The sequence below is a fragment of the Phascolarctos cinereus genome, unplaced genomic scaffold (assembly GCF_003287225.1).
Source record: "Phascolarctos cinereus isolate Bilbo 61053 unplaced genomic scaffold, phaCin_HiC Scaffold_4;HRSCAF=312, whole genome shotgun sequence".
Classification (NCBI taxonomy): Eukaryota; Metazoa; Chordata; class Mammalia; order Diprotodontia; family Phascolarctidae; genus Phascolarctos; species Phascolarctos cinereus.
This window is the reverse complement of record NW_027555847.1, coordinates 121891794-121917491: the sequence shown is the minus strand read 5'-3', so window position 1 is coordinate 121917491 and position 25698 is coordinate 121891794. Positions and strand designations below refer to the sequence as shown.

The following is a 25698-nucleotide window of genomic DNA, read 5'->3' as shown; positions in this document are numbered from 1 at the left end:
AGTATACAAATAGTTAAACAATTCCTACTCTCAAGGACTTTAATTCTGTTGGGGAGACATTATATTACGTACATGTGCATATTTGTAAATACATACATATATGCATAAAATGTATACAGAATAAACACAAAACAAATTATTCTACAAGGTAGAATATACAGTACCATAATACAGAGTAGTTAGGTAGGGAAGATAATAGGAGTTGGGGGACAGCAAGAGAGCCTTTATGTAAAATGGAGCTTGAGCTGTGTCTTGAAGGAAGACAAGGATTCTATAAGGCAGAGGTGAGGAGGACGTGTCTTCTAGGCATGGAAGACAACCAGTTCAAAGGCATTGAGGGAGAAGAGAGTGCCATGTGTGAGGCACAAAGAGGAGACCATGTAGGAAACATGTAGGGATGTATTAGGGGATACAGAATATTATATATATACATATGTACATACATATAATTATATATATGTTACACATTATATATAGTATATCTACATATAGATATGCAGAACAAATATATACAGAACACGAAACAAATTATTCTACAAGATAGACTCCACAGTGCTATAGTACAGGGTAGATAGGTCCAGAAGATAATGGCATTTGGGCACACGAACAAATGATTGACTGAGTACCTAACATGTAATAGGCACTGTACTAGTCACTAAGAAAGAAACAAAAAGAAAGTTGTATCAGTTGGGAAGGAGACCAAAAGTATCAGATGTGCCTTTTTTTTTTTTGCTCTCTTTTCCTCTAAGGTTTTTCCCCCCTCTTTTAGGGCTAGTTGCTTTCACTACTCCATCTCAGAGCTAAGATGCAACAGAATCCAAGGGCACTCTTCTTAACCCACTTATAAGCAGCAATTCTTCTTTTCTCAAGCCTCTTAAGCTATGGATGAGCAGTTTCCAGAAATACAGGCATTCAGAGTAAATAACTATTAGCCTTCCCCTTTCACTTTTTTTGCCCCCAGTTGAATCATTTTTCAACCGCGTTTCACTCTCTGTGAGGCCATTTGCTGTTTTCTTGTTAAAGATACCAGAGTGGTTTGCCATTTCCTTCTCCAGCTCATTTTACAGATGAGGAAACTGAGGCAGAGATAATTGATTTGCCCAGGGTCACACAGTTAGTGTCTGTGGTTGGATCTGAACTCATGAAGATGAGTGTTCCCGATTCCAAGCCCAGTGCTTTCTCCACTATGCCACGTAGCTGTCCCATTCTCCTATTACTGAAATCAGAACTCCACCCCAAAACCAAGGCATTTTTTTTCTTGCATTCTGTATCATCTGGAAAATAAACTAGCACTTTTTTTTTTAAGATCATGGGCAACTATTGTGATATGGGCTAGGAGGGCCAATACAAAGAGGTTTCTTCTCTTGAGATGGGAGTAGGGGAAGGGCAGATGTTGTACCTGGGATGGCAACTGTGGATTCCTACAAGAGCAAGACAAAGATCACTGTTTTTTTACAACTATTAGACGTCCTTGTTGGTTTAATGGGAGGTGGAGGCAGTAAGATGGATTTCCACTTTTCTTTTACACTTATCATCCTAAAAGCTCTATCTCCCTACTCTTCAAATCCACTTTCCCAAATGGACATATTCTAACTTCTCCCCTATCTTCTTCATCCTATTTCTTCCTTCCCTTCTTCATAAAGGTGATAGTATCACTGACCTAGAGCTAGAAGGCATAGTCCAGCCCCTACATTTTATAGATGAGAAAAGAGACCTGCCTAATGTTACACGGGTAGAAAGCAAGGGTCAACTGAGGTCCCGCGACACTAAATATAGCACTCTTTCTACCATGCCATTAAGGACAACAGAGATGTTTGCTCCTCACAATCTATATTCCCATTCTAACTCTGTGCCTGTGGATGGGTTGTCTCCTATGCTTAGTATGTATTCTCTCCTCACTTCCAACTTCCAGAATGCCTCACCACCTTCAATTCTCAACCCAAAGACCCCTTCCTACTGAGCCTTTTCTTAATCTTACCATTTGCTAGCCACACCCCACACCAAGCTAAATTACCTTGTAATTTACTTTATATATATATATATATATATATATATATATATATATATATATATATACATGTATATATATATATATACATATATACATATATACATATTTTTGTATTTACAACAATACTGTTGGTTCCCCTAATAGAATGTGAGTTTTTTTAAGTCAATGGGTCATTTGTTTTTGTTCTTGTATCTCCAGTACCTAGCATAATGCCTAGTATACAGCACATATTTAATAAATGTTTGTTGATTATTTAATTTATTCCCCCCTCTAATCCAGTGACATGAGATCAAAAGAACATACATTGCATCTGACAGAAGACTTTACAGACCATTGAATGCAACCATGCCCCATTTTACAAATGAATAACTGAGGCACAGAGAAGATAAATGTGCTCAAGAGATTACCAGATTTATATGAAACAAATAATACTGTAATTATCAATATCTCTAGACTAACATCTCATTATCCTATACCACAAACAAATGAATGTGGTTGTGATTCACCTTACAAAACTCAGCAAACACTGACTGTAAAGAAAATTCTTGCCAAGAAAGGTCTCTTAAAAACTCATTGTAAAATTAGAACTGCACGTCCATGGAGAGAGGAGGATTGGCCCTTGGATGGAATGAAAATCACACTAAATAATTATATGAACTTTTAAAAATCACACACTAAGGAAAAATTACCATTCTTTGACAATATTTGAAACTGCTCACCAAATATAAATATTAGGGTAAAATGTAAAATATTATTCCCTTGGAGATTGCTACATGAAAAAGAGCAATAGATCCTACATTTAAATTCATTTTATATCTTTGGACCCAATACCACACATATTCCCTTTAAAAACTTGTTTGACATGTTTTGGGTTTTTTAAAGGGCCTCTTCTTGACATCTCTTAATTGTTTATTTAACAGCCCTTATTTAATGCTGCTAATGTGGTTAAGGGCAATGTTAAGTTCTTTACAATTGGAAGCACTTACAGTAAGGTATAGGGTACCTCTTAAAAAACGTAATTATCCCTATTTAGCATTTTTTGCTCATGAAATTTTCACATAATAGATTTCTTTCTTCTGGGCTTGTAAAACTTGGGCAGGAGAAGGGGAAGGGAATTCTTCCCTTAACATTGCTAATCCTTCACACAACCACAGTATCCTGTTTCTCTTCTTTTCTTTGCCAAATTTCTCTTGAGGCTGTTACTATCTGTAGTCCCCACACCTTCCCCAAAATAGCCATAGTTCTTGAAATCTGCCTTGTGCCAGCACTCACCAAAATGGCTCTCTCTGATATTCATTCCACTTCTCAAAGATTCTCTGTGTCACTATGCAAGACATTGCCCCTAAAATCCAAGACTGAACTTTCATGGTTCCAGTTACACCACAATAACCCCTTCCACCTCCTTTCTACCTTTCCTAACTGTGCTGTAGAGGAACAAATGAGCTTTACTCCCAAGGGATTTTTCTACTCCATTATTCCCTATCTAATGTTGGAGCTGATTCATAAGGGAATATTGTTGTTTTTCAGTCATGTTGTTCTTTCAGTCATGTCTGACTCTTCGTGACCCCATTTGGGGTGTTCTTGGCAAAATGTTACAGTGAGTTGTCATTTTCTTCTCCAGCTCATTTTTACAGATGAGGAAACTGAGGCAAGCATGACTAAGTGACTTGTCCAGGGCATACAGCTAGTAAATGTCTGAGGCCATATTTGAATTCAGGAAAATGAGTCTTCCTGACTTCAGGCCCAGCACTACGAGAAGGCATGAGTAAAAAGCAAGCCTGTCGTGGAGGAAAGGAGTCATCACTTCATATAACAGCCTCCACAGTGCTTCATGAACAAAAAAACAAACACTACTTAACAGAATGCAAAATATAAAATAAGTAGAGAACTCAAATTGCAGGATTTCTAACAGGTAAAAGGTTACAAATTTTTTTTCTCAGATGGATAAATCAGCTATAATTTGTAGAAGTTTAGAAGATGCTAAGTAATACCTCTATTTGAGATACTAGCCAGACTAGACTATATATCCTGTAGGTCATTTCATCGCCTCCTAGAATATTACAAATGAATACATAAATATACACATATGTGTTATATGTATTATATATACACATACAATGTGTATATATACATACATACATGTATACATATATAATATGCATTTAATTTCCTAATTTACTATTTTTTAAAAGAGTTGGCATGTTGTATATATGGATCAGGTATGGTACAGTTACTTGTCACTCAATGTAAATAGCTGGGTGTGTCAGACTCAGTATTTTATTACTGCATCATCTCTGTGGGTAAACTGTAATGTGCATACTGCCTAAAAGTGTTTACAAAGAAATAAAGGAACAAAAATCCTAATTCCTTGTTTGCTGGGAGGTGGAAGGGGGTGAGGGGTAGGGGTGGGGAGAAGTGAGAGGGAAGTGAAATCCAACATAACAGTAATTTGCCACCAAAATAAAAAGGGGGAAATTTTTGAATTTTTACTTGCAGCAAATAAGTGTAATTTGGGGTTGTAAGATGGAAATCTTTTCAATGTAATGGTTTGCATAAAAAACCCAGCCTTTATAAGGTGCACTTTTTATTGTCAGACAGCATGAGATGCCCGTAGCTATAATTAGTTTTACATGGCAGGTTTACAAGCTCTCCACAACTTGTGCTATTTATCCATGTTAAAACATTTCTGCAATTACCTCTGTATATCATGTTACACTCATTTTTCCTTTTTAAATGAATTTTAAATAGTTTTAGGAATGGCTGTAAATCCTGAACCAACTATATTGCTTTTCTTTCTGATTAGTCATCAGATTCATATTTGGATTTTCTGTGGATCACAAGTTGTTCATAACTTATTTACACAGAAGCAATACTTCAGTATCGAAGGTTATTACAGCAAGGTAAAGACAGACTCTTTAATACCTCCAAACATAACTGGTATAAAATTTTGTTTCCTGTGCAGCTACTCTTATCCAGGTAACATGAATGCTATTGTACTAGTTCACAACAATAAGCTCATTCTTTTCTGTCAAAAAACACATAAAACAAAAAATATGGGCAGGCTATTTTCTATAGTCTCATGCTGTCACTTTCACCTAGGCCAAGTTCATAACCATTTCTAAACTTCACACTCTTCCCTTACTTTCCTAATGAGGCCTCCTCAACACTGACTGGCAGATTTGTAGTAAGAAAGTAAGAAAAATCTCGAAAAATAAAGAAATAAATGTATATTTTGAAATCCACACAGGTGAAACTGGGTTACTCAAACAACTAGAGTGAGCTCACTGCTTCTTCCAAGTAGGAAAGGTGATGAGCCTCCTATCAATCATTTTTTCATGTTACAAAACTGATCTCTGCTCTGCCAGTTGTAATCATCATCTTGGTCATTAGGTCATTAAGAATTTCCAAAATGCTATTTTCAAATATTTTTAGGCTGACAGGCAGAATATTTTGAGCCATATGGACAAAAGCAAAGTGTGAACTCAAAGACAGGATGGCTGTTGAATTTCCTTGTTTAAACTGTTTGCAAAGAAATAGAATGGAACCTATTTGACTGTTAGGGCCCACTGTTCTGGGCTGATCACGAATATGTCCATAGTGTGATACTCGCTCTCCTAACAGAATGAGGGGTACACATATGTATGGGTTGAGCAGACGTAGTCGAGGCGGCAGAGTATGGTACTCCTGCCACATCTCCATCGACACGCCCACTCTGTGTCCCTTGAGGTGGCTAGACCTATAGGTGCTAGCCAAGTTTCCATCATCAGCCGCCTGTACATTGTGATTGCTCTTCATTGGTGTGGAGGTGGGATTGGGCTGTGGAGTATAAGTGGCTCAGTCTGGTTACAGGCAGAGCTTTCTATTCTTTCCTCCAGCTTGCTTCCTTTACCCTCCCTGTTCTTCCCCCACTTGCTTTCTCCACTTTTAAACTTTTCTATATGACTTAATAAAGTGATTGAGCATATCCCGATCAACTCGTTCTTTTGTGTATCCGGGTAGGCTCCAAAGACTCGAGTGGCCACTGTGGTGGCCAATGGGTCACCGCAAACTCCCCGTCTTTGTTTAAAAAGGAGAGTTTTTAAAGTGTGGTTGGCATGCTCCACAATGGCTTGGCCAGTAGGGTTATAAGGAATGCCTGTGACATGCTTAATGCCAAACTGGGAACAAAAATGAGTAAACTGGGCAGAAGTGAAAGCAGGCCCATTGTCTGTTTTTAGAGAGGCTGGGAGGCCAATTGCCGCAAAGCAATGGAATAGGTGGGTAATAACGGCCTGAGTGGTTTCCTTTCATGTCACTGTAGATTGGTTCCTTCTGAGCTTTCCCAGAATTCTCCGGTGGCCGCTGGGGCCTTTGGCCTGCTCAACTGGATATAGATATGGCCCTGTTTACTCATAATTTTTTGTGTTTTGATCGGGACTTGGTCCTCACTCCTGCCATGAAACACTTCGGGCTGTTGATGACATGCCCTAGCCATACGTCCCCTACGAAAACCGTGCTTCAGGCACCTCGAGAGCCATTGCTGAACTGTTCATACAATATGCCACCCATTGTCAAGGTAGTTTCAGTAGGGTGGCCCCAAGTATTATTCAGATAAGGTTGCAGAGTCCAAATACCCATATGCCCCAGTTGGGTGCCAATTGCAATGGGTGCTATCGCCGTGTACTATCTCCTACTGAGATTAGGCAGCCAGGAACATACTCACCACAGTGGCCACTCGAGTCTTTGGAGCCTACCCGGATACACGAAAGGACGAGTCGATCGGGATATGCTCAATCACTTTATTAAGTCATATAGAAAAGTTTAAAAGTGGAGAAAGCAAGTGGGGGAAGAACAGGGAGGGTAAAGGGAGCAAGCTGGAGGAAAGAATAGAAAGCTCTGCCTGTAACCAGACTGAGCCACTTATACTCCACAGCCCAATCCCACCTCCACACCAATGAAGAGCAATCACAATGTACAGGCGGCTGATGATGGAGACTTGGCTAGCACTTATAGGTCTAGCCGCCTCAAGGGACACGGAGTGGGCGTGTCGATGGAGACGTGGCAGGAGTACCATACTCTGCTGCCTCAACTACGTCTGCTCAACCCATACATATGCGTACCCCTCATTCCGTTAGGAGAGCGAGTATCACACTATGGACATATTCATGACCAGCCCAGAACAGTGGGCCCTAACATTTGACAAACTGATGACGGAGAGTAGGACTATCTATATTAAATTATCTGTTTTTGTACCAAGGTCCTGGAGGGAATGACTTGAACCATAGTGTGTTTGCTTTTTTGTAATAGTGACAAAGTATCTTAAGGATCTATTTTTAGAAATTCATTTTAATTATAAAGCACTGAACTTGAAGCCAAGAAAACTTGGATTTTAACATTGCCTCAGATACTTTTTAGCTTTATGATCTTGGCCAAGTCATTTAACTGCTATGGAGTGCTGAGCCATCTCCAACTACCTAACTAGCTTGTTCCAATTATTAAATTTTCAGTGTTAACGTTTTGTTGTTCAATCATTTCAGTTACATCCAATTCTTTGTGAACCCATTTTGTGTTTTCTTGGCAAAGATACTGGAGTGGTTTGCCATTTCCTTCTCTAGCTCATTTTACAGATGAGGAAATGAGGCAAACAAGGTTAAGTGACTTGCCCAAGGCAAATAGCTAATAAGTATCTGAGGCCAGATTTGAACTTGGGAAGATGAATCTTCCTAATTCCAGGCCTGACACTCTATCCACTGTGCCACCTACCTGCATTTAGACCTCAGAAATGGTCAAATGGTACATACACTTCTTAATTTATTGTTTTGCCGATTGTCTAACTTAAGAAAGTAATGGAGACAATGACAATAATGTAGATTAAATTTTAAATTGTGCCATGCACACACTTTTTTCTTTTCTCTTCTGGAGACCCAGTTGTTAAACTTTTACGAGAATGCCCCTACCTCTAATCCTCAAATCTCTCACCTGTAAAAATAAGTAAAGTAATACCTCTAAGATCTAGCGTATAAAGTTATTGTATCAAATGACATAAAATATGTAAAGCACTTTGCCAACTTCAAAGTGCTATTATAAGGCAGTTATTATCATCTCACTCATCTTTTTCAACAGGACTGAGATAAAAACAGTAATGAGTAAGCTGATATCCTGCTATTCTTTTTTTTTTAATTTAATGTTCTCCAGATTACTGCAGACGTAGGGAAATACCTGGTTTTTACTGGTGAATAAAAATATTAAGGTATAATTCCTCCCCAGAAGGCTCAATGAAAACATCCTCAATGCAATTCCAGTAGGAGACAGAATGACAAGAACGCTATCTATCTTATCCCACATGATTGTACTTTCTCCTCTGCTAGGTCTCCATATTTTGAAAGCTTTTAGTTTCATGAAGTTTAGAGATTATGAGTATTTGGTATGGTGGCAAACAGCTATTTGAAAAGGTTGGTTTTTGGTTTTTCTAGATCAGTATTAAATCCAGGCAGTTGTGAGTGATACTTTGGTCTGTGATAAAGGTCTGGTTCAAGTACAGCTTACTGGTTGAATCCTCCAATATATTTTAACATCTATATTTAGAGATCATGTCTCCTTATGTATTTGGTAGGTGGTTGGTTTTTATAACTTGCATTAATGGGTTGAGCATTTTCTATCACTTTACATAATTTACACTGATTGGTATAAGTCTGGGCTCTAAAAATACCAGCTTCCTGTACTTCCTGTTGGTGATTTGGTGATACACTGACATCATAAATCCCTCTGTTTCCACAAACCAATCCATGTGAATCAGCCATTTGTTCAACTTATTATATTTTTTATTGTTGTTATTACTATGGATTGGCAAAAATAACAAGCTCTTCCAATGTTTTAATAAGAAAAGATATATTAGCTCATATGGCTCACTCATGCTTAAAATAACCACAGAAAGAAATACCATTTTCTGAGATAAATACATTGATTAATGAATCACAAAAGATGACACAAAAAAGATGGAAGCTAACTCTTTTGAATCTTGGGTAGCTAGAGTAGTTTAATTAAATGAACAGTTAGTCCCTAAGAAGTTTTCTCATTATATATTTAATTTTTTGTTGTTTGTTGTTCAGTTGTCTCAGTCATGTCCGACTCTTTGTGACCCCATTTGGGGTTTTCTTGGCAAAGATATTGGAGTGGTTTGCCATTTCCTTCTCCAACTGATTTTAAAGATGAGGAAACTGAGGGAAACAGGGTTAAGAGACTTGACCAGGGTCGCACAGCTAGTTAGTGTCTGAGGCTGAATTTGAACTCTTCTTTCTGACTCCTGGCCAAGCACTTTATCCACTGTGCCACCCAGCTGCCCAATATTTAATTTATATACCTTCAAAAATAATTAACTAAACAAGGCAGTATGTCTCTTCCAACTGTAAGTTTGATAAGTGGGATCATGATATTAATTGCTCATATTTAAGTAGTCTTTATAGTGACAGAGCTCCTTATATACACTAGACCATTTGTCTTTTATAATAACTCCACCTAACAATACTATTCCTATTTTATAAATTGTGGTTTGTCCTTCATTCTCGAAGAGGACCATGACATCAGGGATGATGACATGACTTGAATTGACTTTAATTTGAGTGAGAGAGGACTGTGCAAAGTCACCAGCCCCACTTTCTCCTCCAGCTCCAGTGGCCAGATATTGATCAGGATGACTGGAGATGGTCCAGGATGCAGGAGGTAACCTTGGCCCTTTCAAGCTAAGGTCTTTTCAGGTTCTAGGCAACACCCATTCAGTGAATAGGCTTCTGTAAGAAGTGAGTCTAGGGATGGCCCCTTTAACAACAAAAAAAAAATCAAATTGGGATGGGAAGACCCTCAGGGCTGTTGGTAAAAAGAGAAACACTTACTATTTACATTCACTCTGAGCCTGGAGGGCCCCCCAAAATAACTATTAAGTGGTGCTTGGGCAGGGACTTATTCTTGTCCAATCCAAGAGATCCAGAATGAATTTGGTTTAAGGCTTGGTCTTTGAGAAAGAAGTCAGTAAACCCCAAGTTAACCCCAAGTGGTAGCTTTTGGCCAGGGAAATTTACCTTCCTTTGGGCAGAACACCCTCAGAGAAGAGGAGGGAAGAGGAGAGCAGAGGAGAGCAGGGCAGAGGACAGCAGAAGAGAAGCTGAGTTGTCCAAATGGAACCAGCCAGTTGGATCCCCATTCAGGCAGCTTGGATTACTCACAGGTTGTGGTTTGTCCTTCATTCTCTAAGAGGACCATGACATCAGGGAGATGATGACATGACTTGCAATTGACTTTGATTTGAGTGAGGGAGGGCTGTGTAGTCACCAGCCTCACTTTCTACTCCCAAGCCATTGGGGTCCAGTGGCCAGATATAGATCAGGATGATCGACAAGAAAGAAAATACAGATAAGAAAAATAAGACTCAGAGAGTAAAAATGATTTGTCCAACGTGATACAGCTAACAAGAGACAAAGCTAGAAATTGAATATGTCTTCTGACTACACATCTAATGCTCTTTCCATTCTGACAGAACATATATATACATATATATGTATGTGTATACCATAGAGCCTCCCACATATAATATATACATACACATATTCAGCTCCCTGAAAAGGTATATCTGAATTTAATATACTTTTATTGTTACTAGCATTATCTCTAGTGATAACTTCTTATTTTTCTATTTCAAGTCTTAAATAAAACTGCCAATAATTGAAACTATATATTATTGTTAAATTTAGGCTAAATAAAGTCAATGAACATAGAAATCAGAGTAGGAGTTTTTAAAAATGTAACTCTGATTTAGGATTATCTTAACGATTCCAGAATGCAATAATTCAATTGTTATTTCTTAACTAGTTCCTGTTTAATAAGAAGAGACAGTAGAAGGAAAGAAGGGATAGAGAGGGAAGAGGGAATGAAATGCAGGGGAGAAAGAGAGAGAGAGAGAATTGGACATTCTCTGAAAAATATTTTGTAGGTTATTTGTCCTAATGGAGTATTCGAGTATATATAAAATATGGAACTTGGAGAATGTATAGAAATTTCTACAAAACTTCCTCTTCATTGATGTTTTTATATTCTCAATAGACCTCCCCATACTCCTATACCTTACCCTTTTAAAGATGATTGTCACAAAACAGAAATGCCCTCCAACTTTTATGTCCCTTATTTAACCAATAACTCATTATTATTTTATTATTAGTATTAGGAATAAGGATCAGTAATGATAATCAGTCAAAATTTTAAATATTTGTATTACTTCCTAAGAATGCATAAGCAAAATAATATAAAATCTAATGGCATTAGTGGAACACCATTTTGTATTTTTTTCAGAATTTGGGTTTTCTCAAACACGCTAAAAAATTTGAGTTATTTCAAATAGATAATTTCATAGATAAATTATTACATGAAATTGGAAAGGCATTGTAGGAACAAAATCTATACAGTTAGGATAAGAAGGGAAAGTTTAGAATGGAGCTAAAAATCTTCGCGTAATTCTCTCTGATAAAAGTCAGATAATCAAGATATATAGGGAAATAAAACAAGTATACAAAACTAAGAACCATTCCCCCATAGATGAGTGGTCAAAGAATATAAACAGTTTTCAAATAGAATTTCATACTATTAGCAACCATAGGAAAGAATGTCCCAAATCCCTAAAAATGAGAGAAATATAATTCAAAAGGACCTTGAGATTTCACCTCATACCCAGAAAATTGGCAAAGATGGGAAGGGGGAATAAGCATTTATAGAGCAGTGCCTGCTATGTGTCAGGAACTGTGCTAAATGCTCCACAAAACATCTCATTTGATTCTGTAAAGTAGGTCCTGTTATTATTCCCAATTTTAACAGTTGAAGAAACTGAGGCAAATAGAGGTTAAGTGACTTGCTCAGGGTTACACAGCTACAAAGTGTCTGGGGCTGAATTTGAACTCAGGTCTTCCTGACTCCCTGGTCCAGTGTTCTATCCACTTGCAGCATCATGCTGCCTCAGACAGAAATAGGCAATTTTGAAAGGACTACAGAAGGAAAGGCACAATAACATACTGTTTGTTGAGCTGTGAATTGGCAAAACCACTCTGTAAAGCAATATGAAATTATGCTTTAAAAAAAAAAAAAGAGAGCGGAGGAAACTAAAATGTCCCTACCGGGTCAAAAACAGAAAGATCAAATACACAGCCAAATGTTCGTAAGAGCATACTGTGGTAGCAGAGACCTGAAAACAAAGCAGATGCTCAGTGACTGAGGAATGGCTGAGCACATGGTGGTATATAATGGAGTTCATGTGTCTTAAGAAACAAAGAATTTGAAGAATTCAGAAATAAAGGAAGGCGTTTGAACTAACACAGAGGGAAGTAAGCATAGCCAAGAAAACAATATACGTGAGCACAATGATGTAAATGGGAAGAATAACAACACAAAACGGAATGCTTTCTAATGATAATGATCATATTTGGCTCAGGAGAAGAGAGGAGAAGATTCACCTCCTTCCTTTCTTGGCAGATGTAGGGGATTGTGGGTATGGAACATTGCACAGACTATCAGACTTGGCTGGTGGGTTGGTTTTATTGAGCTGCCTCTTTTTGAGGGATAGGGGATGTATTTATTTTTATTTATTATTATCACATAGTGGTGATACAAAAATGAAGGATACCACTAAACATTTTTTTTCAATTACATATTTCAATTGCATATGTTTTAATATGTTTGTACTCTGTGGACTGGTGATCTTATTGATGAAGGCATACTCTATTGGTATAAAAACTATATCAGTGTATATGAGGTTTTATTGTTTTTTAAAAATGTAAAAACCATTCTTAGCTCACTGGACCTAGAAAAAACAAGCAGCAGGCTATATTTGACCTACAAATTGTAGTTTGCAGACCCCTGGTATAGATAACAACTCACTTGCATCTTTTCATCTTATATGATTCTTGTCCCTATTTGCCCATATATCATCCTTAGAGGGACTCCCCAAAATGTTGGAGGCCTTCTAGCTCAGGGGTGCTCAACCTGGGATCCATGAATTTGTTTTTTAAAAATATTTTTGTATCTGCATTTCAATATAATTGATTTGTTTTTGCATGTTTAAAAAGCATTGTTTTTAGAAAGGGCCCATGACACAAACAAGATTAAGAATCTTTGCTCTAGGTTTTTTTTTTAGATTTCACAGATAATTACTTCTACCCACTATTCATTTTGCCATTGCTCTTGGGAAACCTACTACTTTGATATTTAAATATTATGGTATTCCAAGAGGCAACTAGGAGCCTCAGTGGATAGAGCATGGGGCCTGGAGTCAGGAAGACGTGAGTTTGAATTTGGACTTAAACACTTACTAAGTCACTTAACTTCTGTTTGCCTCAGCTTCCTCAACTGTAAAATAAGGACACTACCTCTCAGAGCTGTGAAGATCAAATCAGATGAAATGCTTGTTAAGCACTTAGCACAGTGCCTGGCACATAGCAGCTGCTACATACATTGTTATTCTCTTTCTCTGCCTTTTTCTTCCTTCCAGGAGTCACAATTCTTGGGGAGCAAAATGAGGTTTTTACTAGGGAGCAGTTTGGGATTGCTAAGCTATTCAGTTTTTCAAAAGCAAATCAGGCTTCTCTTCCTTATATTCAATTCTGGGTCCAAATCACTTTTCATTTGCAATTCCTATCCTGGATATACATTTAGGAGAGTTGATCAGGCCCCTGATTAATCTGAGCATCTCTCTTCCCCTACATGTACACTGACAACTTGTTAAGAAGACAGCTGTCAACTCCTGATGGATTTCCAGTCACCAGGGCTGCCCCCTCAATGGTCCTGATTAGGACTCAGGATGATAGACTCATATCACAGGAGCTGCCCATTCTACTGTTTTAAAGGAATGTAAGATGGCTCTCAGCTAGCCCTTTTGCCTTTTTCACCTTTTCCTTATTGAGAGGACAACCCAGTGTATAAGAGAGTAGGACAATGGGTGCCCTCTCTCCCATCTCCCATGATACCCAAAGTAACACGTTAATGGTTATCTTGAGGCAGAAGTAGGTAGAAGTTGCATTATCTTGCCTAGACAGTCTGAGATAAGAGTTCCTGGGAATGAATTGTCCTAGTCAAAGAGATGGCAGGAGCTGAGGCACTGATGAATTTCTTACAAAAACAAACATGTACCTGCCCACTCAGACCAAGAGGTAAGCTCATGGACTGTATGTCTAAACCTCAATCCCATGGTCAGAGGAAAGAGGGTCTTAATCTTCTAGACAGCTTGATCCCAAAATATACCATTCTAATCAAAGAAGAGTCTTTCTCAGTATCACAACCATAGGGATAGCTTTGTTGATGACCCCAAGTTCAAGAGTCTGCAAGTTAAAAAGCTAAGAGGGTTATTGGATATTCTAGGGGAAAAATATTTTCTGAGATGAATTACCTTTTGGAGAAACATGAGGATTGCCCAGGTATCCCTTGTGATTTGAGTAACTGAAGAAGACTACTAACTTAGGGAAACAAACCACATGGACTCCACCATTGCCACCCACAAATAAGACAGTGACTGATTGGGATAATCCAAGACCAGTGAGAAGAGTTGTTGGTTGAACAACAGTACCAAAACATAATTTTGGGCATGAGTATGTAGGTGAGAAGTTTATGAATTATTTGAGTACTTTCTGTACCTGTTTATGGTCTCCTGTGAGTCCTTTGCATGCCTATTCTCACTAGTCAGACAACTACCATCTCTATATATTCAGTTCTACTCTCTATCCTGAGCTCTGGTCTCATATATCTGGAATATTTGGAAATTTCCTGGAATAAACTCCAAATAAGGGCATAAAGAACCAAAGAGAGAAAAATGTCTTTTTCAATTAGCGCTTGGGAATTTAGTTCTACATAAACTAAATCTCCAGAGGAATGAGGCGGGGTGTGGATAGGGAAGCATGGATGGGCTATGGGTTACATTTATACTGATATATTAAGTCACTGGACAAGCCACCAAATATGTTGGAGAATGGGAGGAGGCGGAAAGTCAAAGTGGAAAAAACACTGGATTTGGAGTCTAAGGACTTTTATTTAAATATCATTTATATTATTTCCTCCAGTGTGACCTTGGGCAAGTTAATTTTGCTTCTATTAGCCTTAGGTTCTTCATGTGTATAATGAGAAGGGTTGAAAAAGACCCTTAAGGTCCCCTCTAGCTCTAAATCTATGCTCTTATGTCAAAATCTAGGCAATATGAAAAAGGAACACACATTTATTTATTAAGAGCTTATTGCCAGGCATTGTGCTGAAGTGCTTTACAAATATTTCATTTGAGATGCTTTATCTAGACCGCTAGAAGTTGGCCTCTTTTAAGTAATCACAGATCTCTCTGAGGAATCCCTGTAGTGTTGAAATTAATGCAATATCACACACAAACAAATGCATCAGAGGACCTCACCATAAACTGAGGAACTTTCTTCATTTGGACTTTATGCAGGACATCTCTCTGTGACTCTGAGTGAGAATACGTGTCCCTGTTTCATGTCTGGCTTGAAAATAATCTGAGGGTCAATGAACAAGATTATCTCTATGCTTCGTTTGTCAAGGGTTCATAGGATAATTAATATTTAGATGAGAGATGCTTTGTAGGAATAGTGCCGTTAAGGGTTCATTTTGCTGTTCTGAGTGTATCTCAAGGCTCTGTTCTAGGTCCTTTTCTCTTTACCCTTTCACTTGGTGAAGCTTTCAGGGGTTCAAATATCATTACTATGCGGACATTTCCCAGATTCTATATATCCAGGCTTAGTCTCTCTCCTGACCTCTAGTCCCAGCATCAAAAATTGCCTACTGAACATCACAAACTTGACATCCTATAGGCAACTCAAACTTAACATGTCCAAAACAGAACATATTATTTTTCTCATTAAACCAACTTGCTCTTCTGAACTTCTCTATTACTGTTCAAGTATTGCACCACCATCATTCCAGTTATTCAGGCTCACAATTTCAGTGTCATCCTTGAATCCTCCTCACTCACACACATCCCACATATCCTATCAGTGCCAAAACGTATTTATTCCACAACTCTTATCTGTATTCCCTTCTCTCTATTCACCAAGATACTACTCAAGTTCAGGCTACTTCATTCCTCCCATCTAAACTACTGTAGAAGCTTCCTTTTTGGTTTCCCTGCCTCAAGTTTCTCCCCACGTCAGTCCATTCACAACTCAGCCGCCAAAGTGATTTTCCTAAGTAATTCCTAAAGAGAATTTCCTAAGTATGTTACTCCCTCTACTCAACACTCTGGTGGTTCCCCGTTGCCTGTAGAATCAACTATAGATTCTTTCTACTGTTGTTGAATGGTCTTTAGAGTATATCACTTTTCTATCTTTCCAGTCTTCTTACACATTATTCCACATATTACTCTATTCCACACATTTTGCTGCTCACTTGACATTCCATTTCCCATCTCCATCTCCATCCTTTGCACTGACTGTTCCCCAAGTCTATAATGCTGTACTCCCTCCTCACTGATGCCTCTTCAAACCCCCAGTTTTCTTCAAGACTCAGTTCAAACATTACCTCTACATGAAGTTTTTCCTGATTTTGAGCTGCAGGTCTTCCCTCTCAAAACTAATTTGTATTGATTTTGTATATATTCTGAATAGTTTTATTTATACATGTTGTTTCCCTCATTAGAATATAGATTCCTTGAGTGCAAGAACTGTTTTATTTTTTACCTCAGTATCCCCTATGCTTAACATTGTGCCTGACACACATTAGGCACTTAATAAATATCAGTTGATTAATTAATTGATTGTTCTTTATACTCAACAAACAGTAAAAAAGCAGAATTTTACATCCCCTAAACCTTCCAGTCATTTGTTTGACTGTCAAGATATGGTCTATAAAGGATTAGCTATGAAAAACTGCCTGTCACCTTCTCATACTTTGACCAAAGATACTCTTGATACACACACACACACACACACACATACACACACATACATATACATCTAATGATATATACATAGATATATATATAGATACACATAGATATATATGTAGATTGTTCTCATATTTTAGAACAGTGACAAACTAGGAATGTAGCTTGCTAGTTTATAATACTCCTTCAATTGCTTTTGTTTGGTATTTTAGCTATGAATTTTTATTCTTTTGGTACCTTCATTTCTCTGAGACATTTTGTAAAATAACCCCTCAATGCTTTTCATATTGTCTCATTTCCAGTATGGATTTCCTAGACCTGTACTTGGTATGGTTCAGTTACAATTCACTACTTGTTTCTGTAAGTTTAATTTAAGTTTCTTTTGTATAACATATCAGTGAATGAGATATTAGGGTCCAAGTGTGATGATTCTATTGTAAATAATAATGAATATCAATTATTACAGTTACACTGAAAAATAATTTCCATTTTCTATCCATTTCTTAATCTCTTGACAGTTTCACCAAGATTATAGGGATAATAAGGCGGCTCCAACGTTTCCATAGACTTATTTATGCTTCTACTTCTTTTTGCTATTTTATGACACAATATTCTTCATAATCTTCTAGCAAGCTACTTTGTGGTGTGTTATGAATTAGTTTATATTCCAAAATGGTGTTGTCTGTGGATGCCTCATCTCTTTGCCTGGCAAGAAGATCAAGTGTTAGCTGGCTGAGGTAGTTTCTGTACTTTCCTCCTCTCTATTTGTTGGGGTGACTAATTTCATTGGTTAAGTATATACAAGAAATGGTGTTAATCTAGGTGAATATTTTTGTCTTTTTCCTTTTCCCATTTTTAGGCAAAGGATCATTTGAATAAATCACACCTTGTGGTTGTTTCAGTGTTCACAGTGCTTTCTTTTCACTTTTTATCCTTTCTTCCAAGTAGATATTGATTTTCATCTTTGCTTTAACTCATCAAATAACTGACTGCACACAAAATGCTGAGTGTGATGATTCCCATATCAGTAACCAGTTATTTTCTGTTCATTATGATATTATCAGTTTTACTTATTGTGATGTGGTTTGTTTTTAGCAACATCTGACACTGTCTTCTGAAAGAAATTATTCAGAAAATAGATGAGTTGGGTTTCTGAATAATCTATTATTAGAGGCATCAAGGTGACTTGGATAGTGTTAGATAGTGGATAGAACTGAAGTCATGAAGACTTGAGTTCAAATCTTGTCTCAGATATTTGCTAACTATGTGATCTTGGCCAAACTTAATTAAGGGGTTGAATTTGATTGCTTCTTCATGGTCCGTTCTAGCTCCAAACTTATGATGCTATGGTTAAATCTAAGCCATATTTTCCATTAAAACATTTTGCCATCCTCCCCTGTGTTTACCTTTACACTTACTTAGTGTATCTAAGTAAGAAGTCAGTAAGTATCAGAATTTACATTAAGCTGGTTTGTAGAATCTTATCAGGTTCTTGGTTACTTAAGATGCAATTACCTTCAGTGTGTTCTTTTTTCTTATGATCATTAAGCTCAGTGAACGAAGTGATAAATAAGTGTCCCACAAAATGATGTTTCCTGATGCTTTTATGCATGATAAAACCAAGCCCCTCAATTCTTTTTGCCTCTCCAAAGAAGGTCTATGAACCATCCTTTCATTTAGTTGCAACTTACTTTTTCTTTTCAATTACTGTGAGGACATCAATATTGAAATAGTTCAATTGTTTCAGTATGTTAATTTATTCATTACTGGATAAAGATCTCTTATTAAAAACACCTATAGTCAAATTATAGATAGTCTAGAACTACATGACTATATTATAGATAGTCTAAAACTACATGACTATAGTACCCTCTGATACTCTTTTAACTACTCTATCATCACTTTGAAAGTACAGGAGGATAAGCAGGATCAAGGACCATTATTTCTATGAGTTCATTTCATAGGCTGTCACACCCAAAGAATTTACCACTTACTGGCCAGTTCGGTGGTGATGACCTTTGTTATCCTTAGATTGGTTCTTGAAATTAAGTGTACAGATGCATTATGTCCCCAGAACCATATCTGAATTCTTTCAGGAGGACCTACTGAAGCTAATATTATACTAGCATAACCCTTCCAGATTTAGGACCACCTCTGTGCCATCATAAGGCATAAGCATGAAACTTTTAGAATTATAATGAAAAATAATTCAAAGGGAGATTTTAACAACCTGCAAAAATACTGTTCACAAAAACACTAGGCAAAAATCTCTGAAGTGTACTTCAGTCTCTCTTTTTCTTCCTTCCTTCAGAAGCATAAAAGCTTCTGAATCCTGAGTTTAAACTAACAAAGACATGCTATCTGGAGCAAATACAGAATATGCTCAGTAGTGAGTAAATTTACATGTAAAAACCTCTATAATTGTTTGCATGATCACCTCAATGTGGAAGTATGAACTAGAATAATGAATGAATGAAGAACCTGGAAAAATTACACCTTCTTCTTAGAGAACAAGGTGCATGAAAAACTTGGCACGTTGTATATAAGATAAAATTCCAAAAGCTTGTCTCAAAACTCAGTATTTTATTTCCCCAAATTCAACTTGAGTTCAATCTTCTTATATTTACATATATTTCTTAGTTAATGAAAATAAATGGAGAGAAAAGGCTAATTTTTTTATTTCTTAGAAAATATGTCTTAGCACCTGTAAACCCAAGAGAGAAGCAAGGAACAAAGGAATTCAGTAAAATAACAATTATAATAAATATTTCTATCTGCTTGATTCCCTTAGTTCTTGTTTTTTCAAAATATTCTTTACTAGAGTATATCAATGTCATTTATGTGATTCCTTATTTGAAAAGCCTTATTAGTAAAGGAGCTGTTATTCATGATAACAAATCATGGCACTGGCATTTAACATATAATTTACAAAAACAAAGTGATAAAAAATGTATGTACTTGATCTTTGTGATATGAGTAAATTCTTCATTTCAAAAAGCATGCTGCTTAAATCTTTTCTCTCTCTCATATAATTATCGGTTCAGGGGCAAGGAATATTAGTAAATTAAATTATCCTTAAGATACATGATGCTTTACATATTTTCAATTTAATTAGTATCTATAGATATTATAAAGTGATTAATTAATATTCATTGATAACTACACAAAAAACTCAGACACCGTTTAATTGTTTCCTTCCAACTAAAAACGGTGGTCACAATTGTAGAAAGTAGTATGTGACTATATGTACATATATAACCTTTGCCTTGCCTAAATAATTTGGAGGTATTATAGTTTGCATATACAAGTAAAGTCCTCTTACATCCTCCTCATGCCATAGAGGTCACTCTGGCTTCTTGAAATCTGCCAGTGAAACACGAATTCTGGGAGGTCTGGCATCAATTGCCATACTCTCTGCCAAGGACTAGTCTAGCTAAATTTGGATATAGTCATAATCATAATGCTACTCATTGGGTAATGAATGTTTTTGGTTATAGTAAGTGATGAAGAATATCTACTATGACATACAGAGGTTGTAAGCTACACCGGAAAAGTGAGTAGTAACTCCAAAAACAACAGAGATCATTGAAGTTTGCATTCAAACCTTCCAAGTAGAAGATTATCTAGAGAAGACTGGAGAAGCCCCATGATTAGCAGTACAACATAGGAGCTTCCCAGCACAAAAAACTCTTTAAAATATCTAGGCATAGGGTCACCCAACTGAAGGAGGCTGAAGCCACCTGGGCTGGGGGAACTGGGAAGGAGAAACATGCATGACACTTCTGTGGGTCCAAGAAGAAAAAAAATAAGAGAAATAGAAAAAAAAAGTTGACACACAAAAAGGTCAAGAGACAAGGGTTCATTATAACAAACCCAGTTCCCACATACATAAATTAAAAAATGAAGCTCATAAGGAAAAAGGGAAAAATGTACAAGTGTTCCAGAAAGGGCCATAATAAAATGAATACAGCATGCATTAAAAGAAAGTGAATCACAAAATCCCCAAAGAAAAGACAGCAAGAAAATAAATTCTGTAGATTTTCTAGGGATGGTAAAATAGCAAAATATTTCAGAATGGTTTAAAATAATAACACATTGAAAGAAGAAATACTATGGAGTATAGGTCATAAATAAGAGATCTCAAAGAAGAAATAAATCAGAAACAACAGAGAAAGCAACGTAAGACACACAATAGCACATTTCTCCAAAAGAGTAGAAGCTCTGGGGAAAAAAAAAAAGAGAACTGTAGATCTGGAACTCGAAAACACAGAAAGGTATGAAAATTTGGCAGAAGTGAAGCAAAAAAAAAAAACCTTTGAAAGAACACATGAACACTATGTCAACTGAAAGGACTGCCCTTGAGGACAGGCTGTACAGAAATAATTTCAGAACCATGAATCTCCAAACCACCCTCCCCCCCCCAAAAAAAAAACCACAACAAAAAAACCATGATGAATTAAAAAGCATGAATATCATATTGTAGGCAATAATGAAAAAAAAATTAGAAGTTTTGAAAAAAGAATACAAAGCATTGATTGATTGATAGAATCCACAGATCATTAACAGAGAAAAGGCCTGAGCTTGAAACTCCAACACACATATGATTAAATTTCAGAATTTCAATGCCAATCAAATTTTGTGAGTATCCAAGAAAAAAGTCTTTAGCTATGAACATCAATTTTAATAGTCCAGGGCTAATTCACATCTCCATGAAATCACAGAAAAGAATGATATTCCAGAAAACCAATGAAATTGTGAGGCACCCCATAATAACCTATCGTATAAGTCTAATTATCAATGAAAAAATATGGACCTTCAACAAAGTATATAGGCACATTTGAGTCATTTCTCCAAAACAACTTATGTAAGCAAGTAAGACACCAAAACACTCTGAACAAGAGAACCATAAGAAAAGTAAACTAGAAATACCAAAAAAAATGATAAGCAACGTAAAACAGGAAGGAGGAAAATTATTACAAAAGAAATGGAGGAAAATTCAAACCTAATAAATGTTAGTGGATTAAATTCCTCAATAAAATAAAAGAAACTAGCAGATCAGAAAAGAAAATAAATCTGCAAATTTTGCCACATGCAAAAAACATATCTAAAAATGGATACATACAAAATAAATATGAGGCTGGAATAAAATTTACTATGGGTCATGTGATCCAGAAAAAGTAGAAGTTGCAATCATTCTATCAAACACAGCAAAAATAACTGACAAGGTCAATACTAATAAACAGGGAAATAGGTTAAAGGCACTACAACAAAATGATACCATTATTAAATGAATATGCCAAATTGCATAACATCTAAATCAGTAAAGAAAATCTAATCAACTGAAAAAAGACATGTGAAATCACACAATAAATGTAGAAAACTCAACTCTTCCTTTCTGATAACTAGATGAGTCTAAAAGAATTCTAAACAAAAAGGGAACTAAACAACTTAACAGACTTGGAAAAGTTAGAATTTCACATGTGGGGGAATCTCTAGTTGTCATTTCACTACTGTGGGGTGCTCCTCAGTGAAGAAACTCCCTTTGCTAACACAGATCAGCAACTATTCTGCAACTTAAGGTATTAGAAAATTACCTGGATCATAGAGAGTTTAAGTGGCTTGCCCAGGGTCACAAAGCCAGTATGTGTCAGAAGTGGTACTTGAACCCAGGTCATCCTGACTCCAAGGCTGGCTTAATATCAACTATGCCATGCTGCCTTCTCAGTGGAGAAGTTACATTTGAAAGACTTAGGGTGATTTCTGAATGGGAAGATGAAAGAATAGACATATTTCTCAACATCACAAGATACATTACAAAAACAGACCATGTGCTAAGAGCATAGAAAAACTGTAAATAAATATAAACACCATAAATATTAAACATTTTGGACAACAATGCAATGAAAATTTACTAATACAGAGAACAGAAACAATAGACTTAAATGAAAGCTAAGTAACAATCTCCAGAATAAGGGGTGACTCAAAGACCAAAATACAGAAACAATAACTATGCAAAAAGAATGGTATCAATCAGACAACAAGGCAAAATTGTAGGGATTAAGCTAAAGCACACATCAGAGAAAAAATTACACTTTTGAAAACATATATTAAATATATAAAAAAGATAAAATTAATTGATCATGGAATATTTTTTAAAATTAGCAAATTGGCAAATTAACAAAACCAAATGAAATACAAAAGAAACCTTGAACATTAAAGGAGAAATTGATAAAATGAAATAAAAGGTCTATAAAATTATAAAACAGTGTTTTTAAAGATTGACAAGTATTATGAATACATAGCAATCTTGACCAAAGAGACAGAGAAATCAAATTACTAAATTAAAAGTGAACATAGTTTTATGATAGCAAATATTAGAATTTAAAGGAAGTAATCAGCTTAAAAAATACCCCAAACAACAAAACAACACATAGAGATTTTAATACACTCTCAGTAAGGAAAAAAACGAATTGCCCACTGTATATGAATGTATGTATGTATGTATGTGGGGGTGGGGAGGGGGGAGTTAACAATACTGGTTCCGATGGATTCATCAGTGAATTCTATCAAATGTTTAAATATATCAATCCATTATCAAGCATTAATTAATGCCTACTACATGTTAGTTACTGTGAGAAGTGCTGGTGACATAAAGATAAAAATGAAGCAGTTCTTATCTTTACATTCTAATGGGGAAAACAACATAAATGTATATATCTATATAGAAGATATATAAAAATGAAATGTAAAGTAATTTGGGAGGGAAGGCACTAACTGCTTGGGGGATGTGGGAAGATGGGACAGGCAAGTTGTTCCTTAATAGACAATGAGAACTTGAGCTGAGTCTTGAAGGAAAATGAAGATTCCAGGAGGCTGCAGTTAAGAAGGGAGAGCATTCCAGGGGTGGGTGATCGGTAATACAAACACATAGAGAATGGAGTTAGAGTGCTGTGTATGAGGAATAGGAAGAAAAACAGTTTGCCTGGACCATAAAGTGCAAAAAGGGGAATATATATATATATATATATATATATATATATATATATATATATATATATAATGTATGTATGTATTTTTTATGGTGAGGCAATTGGGGTTAAATGACTTGCCCAGAGTCATGCAGCTTATAAGTGTTATGTGTCTGAGGTTGGATTTGAACTCAGGTCCTCCTGACTTCAGGGCCAGTGCTCTATCCACTGAGCAACCTAGCTGCCCCAAGGGAATCATTTTTAATAGGTAAATTTTAAGAAGGGCATTAGAATATATGAAAAGGAGTAAATAATGAATAATATAGCTGGAAAGGCCAAGATGTGAAAACCTTAGGATGCCAAATAGAGGAGTTTACATTTAATACTAGAGGTGATAAGGAGCCACTGGGTTTATTGGGTAAGGGAGTGACATGGTTACGCTTGCACTTTCAAAAATCACTTTGACAATTGTGGATGGAGTGGAGAAGAAAGAGACTGGAGGGAGGAAGACCAAATAAGAAACTATTACAGTAAGTCAGGTCAGAGATGATAAAGCCTTCAACTAAGATAACAGCTGTATGAGTGGAGAGAAGGATCATAAGTTAGGTGCTATGGAAATGGAATCAACAAAATTTAGCAACGGATTTGATATATGAGATGACAGTGAGGAATCAATGATGAGAACAAGGTTGCATATTTGAGTAACTAAAAGGATGTTAGTGTCCTTATCAGTAATAGAGAAATTTGAAGTTGGGCAAAATGTAGGGAGAAAGACAATGAGCTTTACTTTGAATATGTTGAGTTTAAGATGCCTATAGGACAGTCAGTTCAAGTCCATTTAACAGACAATTGTGCTGTATGACTGGGGTTTAGGAGAGAGACTAGGTCTGCATATAAATACTTGGAAGTCATGAGAACTGATCCTAAAAGAACTACTTATGTCACCAACCAAGACAGTGCTGAGAGACAAAAGAAGTAATAGGATAGAGCCTTGGTGAAATGGATGATGGCTAAGCAAAGGGAATTGTGAAGAAATGGCATAATAGGTAGGAGCAGAACCAAGGGAAAGAAACAAGAGAGTGGTCAACACAGTCAAATGCTGTATCAAGATCAGAAGGGGTGAGGACCAGAAAATGGTCATCAGATCTAATAACTACGAGATCATTAGTGACTTTGGAGAAAAGAGTTTCAGTTGAGGGATGAGGTACATAGTTAGACTGAAGAGAGTGAGAAGAGTGGAAATAAAGGCCCAAGTGTTGATGGCTTTCTCCTTGTTAGACTGTGAAAGGCGGAGAGATATAGGATGACAACTAATGTGGATGGCAGATTCTAGTGAGGTTTGCTTGTTTGTTTTAAGATGGTATTCATAAGCATTTGGGAAAAAGAAGTAGAAGTGAAGAGACTGATGATAAGAAGATGAGGCAAAAGGAGGGAGACAGAAAGCAAGAAAAAGGATGGTGAATAGAAGGGCCAACCTTTCATCAAATACTGGAATGAAGAAGGAAATAATGGGGGATAAAGCCAAGTAGATGTGAAATGAAGAGAAGACGAGAAGACAGAAATATTAGTAAATGGTCTTAATAATTATCTGCTGATAATAAAGGAGGGTGGATACTGTGGGAACCAAAGTAGAAAAGAAAAGATTTGGAACAGCCATGGTGGTGAATGGGATAAAGAATCAATTAAGGAGTAAAAGAATTATCTTGTAGTAATGCCAACCCAGTGGAGAGCAATTAACACTGATGCTTCAAAATAATTTTCAATAATTGAGAAAGAAAGCATGCTACAAAAGTCCTTTTGTAAGCCAAATATGGACTTAATATCTAAGT

General features: G+C 36.5%; 1 protein-coding gene across 5 annotated transcripts in view; it reads right to left on the bottom strand.

The window, feature by feature from the left end:
* The window catches only part of RFX3 (regulatory factor X3), a 329994-nt gene that overhangs the window by 183702 nt on the left and 120594 nt on the right, over positions 1–25698 (bottom strand). Inside the window, exon 2 of one of the 5 annotated variants that reach the window (XM_078152509.1) lies at positions 22496–22661. The exons of the other annotated variants lie outside the window; for them this stretch is intronic. The gene's annotated coding sequence lies outside the window, so the exon portion shown is untranslated. The remainder of the gene's footprint in view (positions 1–22495; positions 22662–25698) is intronic. 5 annotated transcript variants of the gene reach the window in all.